The sequence below is a fragment of the Giraffa tippelskirchi genome, chromosome 6 (genome assembly GCF_054371585.1).
Source record: "Giraffa tippelskirchi isolate mGirTip1 chromosome 6, T2T-mGirTip1v1.2.pri, whole genome shotgun sequence".
Classification (NCBI taxonomy): Eukaryota; Metazoa; Chordata; class Mammalia; order Artiodactyla; family Giraffidae; genus Giraffa; species Giraffa tippelskirchi.
In genome coordinates this window covers 152,155,080-152,161,079 of record NC_137280.1, presented here as the reverse complement: position 1 = coordinate 152,161,079, position 6,000 = coordinate 152,155,080, and positions in this window count along the sequence as shown.

Here is a 6,000-nt window from a genome sequence, read left to right as displayed (position 1 = left end):
CTTATACAAGGTCACATGGGGTGGACTTCAGGCATTTGGAAAGAGAGTTTTGCTGATTAGGATTGGATCAGATGAACAGATGCTGAGATGTTGGGAAATTCTGGGTTTCCAGTCACTGAGATCTCCTCTGGAACTTTATTTCTAACGTTTCTGTATGACCACAGTAACATTATCCCTTGAGCATTTTCAAGTCTAAATTGTCAAATGGTCAAGAAAAAGAAAAAAGGTTATTTCTTAAAGTCCTTTATCAAAGGCACTTCTCTGATTAACTCTGTACTGAGGGCATAGAAAGCAGCTAAACCTCTCTGGGGCCATCTCTGGTTCCAGCAGTGGCATCATCCTAAGTTTATCCTAAAGAGCCCACTGCCCACTCAGGCATGGACCGCTGGAATATTTCCTTTAGGGCGACTGGTGGGGCACTGCTTGGGCAACAAAATAAAACAATGGTACATAGTTTCAACCCCTGGGTCGGGAAGATCCTCTGGAGAAGGAAATGGCAACCCACTCCAGTATTCTGGAATAATCCCATGGATAGAGGAGCCTGGCGGGTTATCATCCATGAGGTCACAGAGAGTTAGATGTGACTGAGTGACTGAGCACACACACAGACACACTCATATTTTTAGCCGGCTTTTATTTCAAAAAATATCAAAATGTGCCATATGTCATCTTGCAGAAAAGACATTTAGGAAGTCATCTAGACCATGTTTCTCAAAACATTGGGTTTATAAAGTTTCACTGTTTCTCTGTGAAATGAGAAAAGTAAGAACAGTGTAGTAAGTTTATAGTGCAACTGCACTTATTAAGATTTAAAGGCCTGTCTTTTATTCAGAAAATTTTGCCCTTCCTATTTTAGGAATTTAAAATATCATTTTTATATAAATGACAGGTATTGCTGACGTTAGGTTTAAATATATAAATCCAATTCAGTAAGCTGATAAAGGGGTGAACAAACTGTCAGTTTGTGAACTAGTTCCTAAAATCCCTGCATGGGGAGCTACTTTATACTTTGCTCCTGGGGACCCAGTTACTAAGCTAGCTCTCTCCGACTCTGTCCCTCTAAATGCACTAGACAATTTGTAGTCACACATTATCACATTACAACAAATGTTGCTGTTGCTATTTAATCACTAAGTTGTGTCTGACTCTTTGCAACCCCATGGACTGCAGCCTGCTAGTCTCCTCTGTTGATGGGATTTCCTAGGCAAGGATACTGAAGTGGGTTGCCATTTCCTTCTCCAGGAGATCTTCCTGACCCAAGGATCTAACCTTTAACAAATATAAAGTAGTTTTTAATTAAAAATTAAAAAATTTTTTGCATGCTACGTGGCATGTGGGATCTTAGTTCCTCTATCATGGATACATCTGGTGCCCCTTGCTTTGGAAGCACAGAGTCTTAACTGCTAGACCACCAGGGAAGTCCCTAAAATAGCTTTTAATTTTGAATCAAAACTTCTGGACATTTCTCAAGTTATCCCTTATGATTTACTCTTTGAAACCACGGAATTTATCTGAGCAAAATTGCTGCCAAATCACCTACCCTTCCCCTTGGCTTCACTTCCTCTAATTCCCAGCATCCATCTTGCAAACTGGCCCCTTCACTCGCTGCTGTGAGGAAATTGGCTCCCTGCCAATTTCATATTCCCTGTGCCCCCCAACACCCCTGACAATTGTATCCCCATGTAGTTAAATTTGTTTTTCCTTGACAATCAGCTTCAACATATGTTTTTAAAATCTCTTTCTTATTCAATTGTATTGCTTTTCTGGCCCTTTAAGACTTAAAACATTCTGCTCTTACAGCAATCTGTAGAATTTTACTTACATTCTGGGTGAAACAGGCTTTTATGAACTAACCTAGAAACCTCTTAACCTTGTTTCCATGGGGAAATGCATTTCAAATAACCAGCTGATATATAGACCATCAGAACACAAGCTGTTTGTACACTACTGGCTGTCTGGAATGTCAGGGGCCTATGACTTTTATTTGCCATACGATATGCAGCAACGAAGCAGCTAAATGTGCTTTTCATTTCCATGTGACCACTGTTCTCCCAAGTACAGATGTTTCAAGGTTTCTGTGAGCTGATGGAAGAATGGAAATGCTCCAAAAACAAAAAACAAAACAAAACAAAAACCCCACAATAAATCAACAAGGTGAAAGAGCCATTAAACTCCTTGAGAACTGGGTGCGTTAGTCTATCCAAAGAAAATTTTATGGGCCAATGTGCAGAAACAGATTTTTTAATAAAGCTTTCCTGATTCAAGGCATAAATCTAAGAAAGAATGCTAAGAATTCACAGGTGCCAAGTAGCAACAAAACTTGACCTAAGGGCAGTCTGTTCATAAAATGGAGGACATAAAAAGTGGAGAAAAATTGCAAATACAAATCAATTGCTAGCTAATTTATACTAAGCAAATTAAAACAGGAAAATATAAATTAAAAGAAATAGCTATTGTGACAATTATGAACTTGGACCACTCAGGAGAAAAAAACTATTAGTTTAATAGTAACTTAGCTGCTCTTAGGGGAATTTTTCAAAATTCTAGCTACCAGGATTGATTTAAATAATTGCACAAGATAAATTTTGTATATTTTCTCTTATTTACAAGGAGAAAAGAAGGACATGGTAGCATAAGCAATAAAAATGGACACCAAATATTAAAACAACATTTTTGGCAAAAATGAAATATGTATAAAACAGAGATGAAAGGAAAGTAGCACAGCAACAATTGAGATGTTGCTTATGTGTTTCCAGAAATGTGAAATGAAAGTAACACTCCTACATGATGTCCAGAAGGCAAACTTGGCTACGACAACAAAGAAACAGATACCTAGAAAAATTAGAGAATGATCACATTTTTGAGATCTTTTCAAGGATCTACAAACACAAGTCATAAAGCAAGGAAATGGCAACCCACGCCAGTATTCTTGCCTGGGAGATCCCACGGACTGAGGAGCCTGGCAGCCTACAGTTGGTGGGGTCACAAAACGGTTGGGCACGACTTAGCGACTAAACAAAAGTAATAAAACATGATTTGTGAAATAGAAAGCTACTATAAAAAACAAGAAATATCTGGAAATACTGGATGATCACAGAGTGCCAAAATGGAGACTGTTCCAAGAACCTATAAAAAAGACCAAACTCACACTGAGCATCAAAAGGCAGGCCAGCTTGATCTAAGCTGTGGAAGTTGCTGTTGCTCAAGATAGCAGATGGCTGGTGTTCCTTTGATGGCAAGGAAGAGAAAAATCAGACTTATAGCTTAAACTGTAAGGATGTTAATGGTTTACTAAGTCTAGGTCAGCAATCCTAAGGTTGATTTGATGGTTCAGTTGTGTCATCAAAGACTCTAGCTCCTTCTATTCTTGATTTCACTGCTTTCGTGGTCACAGTTCCAGGCATCACATTCTTACACTACAGCTTTCAAAGCTAAAAGTGGACAGAAACAACTTCCTCTTTGCATGCTGCTCTTCTCAGAAAGGAACAGTATTTCCTGAGTCCTCTAGCAGATTCCCCTTAAATCTCAGAGCTAGATCTGTGGCTCAGCTGGTAAAGAGTCTGCCTGCAATGCGGGAGACCTGTGTTTGATCCCTGGGTTGGGAAGATACCCTGGAGAAGGGAAAAGCTACCCACTCTAGTATTCTGGCCTGGAGAATTCCATGGATTGTATAGTCCATGGGGTCACAAAGAGTCAGACACAACTCAGAGACTTTCACTTTCACTGTCACTTTCAGAGCTAGATCAGATGCTTGCATGCTCCATTGTGTATGATTCTTTGTGACCCTATGGATTGTAGCCCACCAGGCTCCTCTGTCTGGGAAGCCCTGATAAGATACTTATCCGTAGACCAATTATTAATACTCTCAAGGAGGAACAGAGCTGCTGTGATTGGCTTACACAAATCAAACTATAGGGATTCCCTCGTGGTTCAGTGGTAAAGAATTCGCCTGCCAATACAGAAGACATAGGTTTGATCACTGGGTTAGGAAGATCCCCCAGAGAAAGAAATAATAACACGCTCTAGTATTCTTGCCTGGGAAATCCCATGGACAGAGGAACCTGGCAGTCTACAGCCCATGGTATCGCAAAAGAGTCAGACACAATTTAGCAACTAAACAATGATAAACAAAATCAAACTATTAGTTGGGCACATTGCAGCTAGAACAAAAGCTGGGCTTCTGTTACCAAAGAAGGAAAAAGAAATCGTTTAAATTTGGTCTTTAGGAAAGGATAGATAGGTAAATAAAAAGCCGAAGCAAAATGTTATATACAAACTACCTAAACAACTATGCGGCTGCTGTAGTGTGGATGGAAACATGCAAAGGTCAGTATAGGCTAAGTAATGCTGCAGGAATAAACAACTCCAAATAAACAGGTTGATTTTCCACTTATGTTACATGTCTATCACAGGTCAGCTCCACTCATAGACCAAGGCTCACAGAGCAGCTCTTATCTGGAATGCTGCTGGTCTTATAGCAGAGGAATAAAAAACATGGCGAACAAGATGCTCATTCTTAATATTTCTGCTCTGAAGTGACACACATCACTTCTGCTCATAATTTATTACCTAAAGGAAGTCATTTGGCCATGCCTGAGTTTAACAGCCAGGGAGTATTATTTTCCTGCGGAAAGGTGATCTCAGGGAAGGGCAACAAATATTCTGAATGATAATGCAGTCTACCAAAAGGGTCAATGTGTCATTTACCCATTATTCACTTCAATGTGATCATGAACATCTGTGACTCAGCATTAAGCTTTTGTAAAATGACAGTCTAACTTGAATTTTTCTGTTGCCATTAAAGCCTGACCTTGCTATTGATCCTAAGATAAGCCACCTGAAGAACCAAGTAAATGTGGAACAGCACTTGTTGTTTACTTACATTAATTTTTGTCAGTAGAATAATACAACCATATAAAAAATAATTTAAAACATCCATAAAAAGTTCCATTTCCTGAGTTCCATCTCCCCCTTTTCCCTTAGCTTTGAGTCCTTCTGAGTGCAGAAGGGATTTTTAACTGTCCCCCTGACACCTCATGTTCTCTCTCTCTTTTAATCTAGGATTAGGTTGGCTCAAGGAACAGTTCGGGCACAACCACAATAGCCTAATCTTTCACAGTTCGGATATGACTTGGTTGGAAAAACATATTTAATTGTTGAGAATCTGTTTGGAGTGGGGGTCAATCCCACACCTTCTCAAGTTCTGTTCTAACCCTCCCAGGACACAGCCTGATAAAGTCCTTGCAAAACAGCTCTCTCCTACAGAGCGTTGGTTGCCTTCACATTTGGCTCCTGTATCCTCAGGATGAGAATCAGGGCAATTATGTAACTATCTGTGATTTCTCTGCAATTAGTTATGGGAGAAAACATGGCTTTTCTTGCTGCCTAGGGCTTTGCAGAAGGGTTTAAAGCAAGTTTTTGTACTGAGAGCTTATTTTAACTTATTTTGTGGTTAACAAAGTTCTACGGCGAGATTAACAAAGATTAACAAAGTTCTACGGCGACATATTACACAGAAATCATATGTGACTTTTTGGAAACAGTTAACAGATTAATTTCTTTGTTTTTTAAAGCACACAAAATTAACCTGAATAGGGCATATCTAAGGCATCTTCCCTAGTATTTCTCAGTCAAGACCTATGTAAAAGCAATATGTGATCCATTAACATTTTTGTGTGCATGTAAAATATACACAGAATTTACCGTTTCAACCATTTTAAGTGTACAGTTTAGTAGCACGAAGTACACTCATAGTTTTGTGCAATCACAACCATCCTTCACGAGAACCTTTAATCACCCCAAACAGAAGCTCTGTACCCATTTAACAGTAAAGCCCCATTATTCCATCCTGCAAGCCACCCATTCTAGTTTCTGTCTCTATGAATTTGACGACTCTAGGTGGCTTATGTAAGTGGAGTCATACAATTTATCTGTCTTCTTGTACCTGGCTTATTTCGTTCAGCATAGTGTCCTTAAGGTTCATTCACATTGTAGGATGTG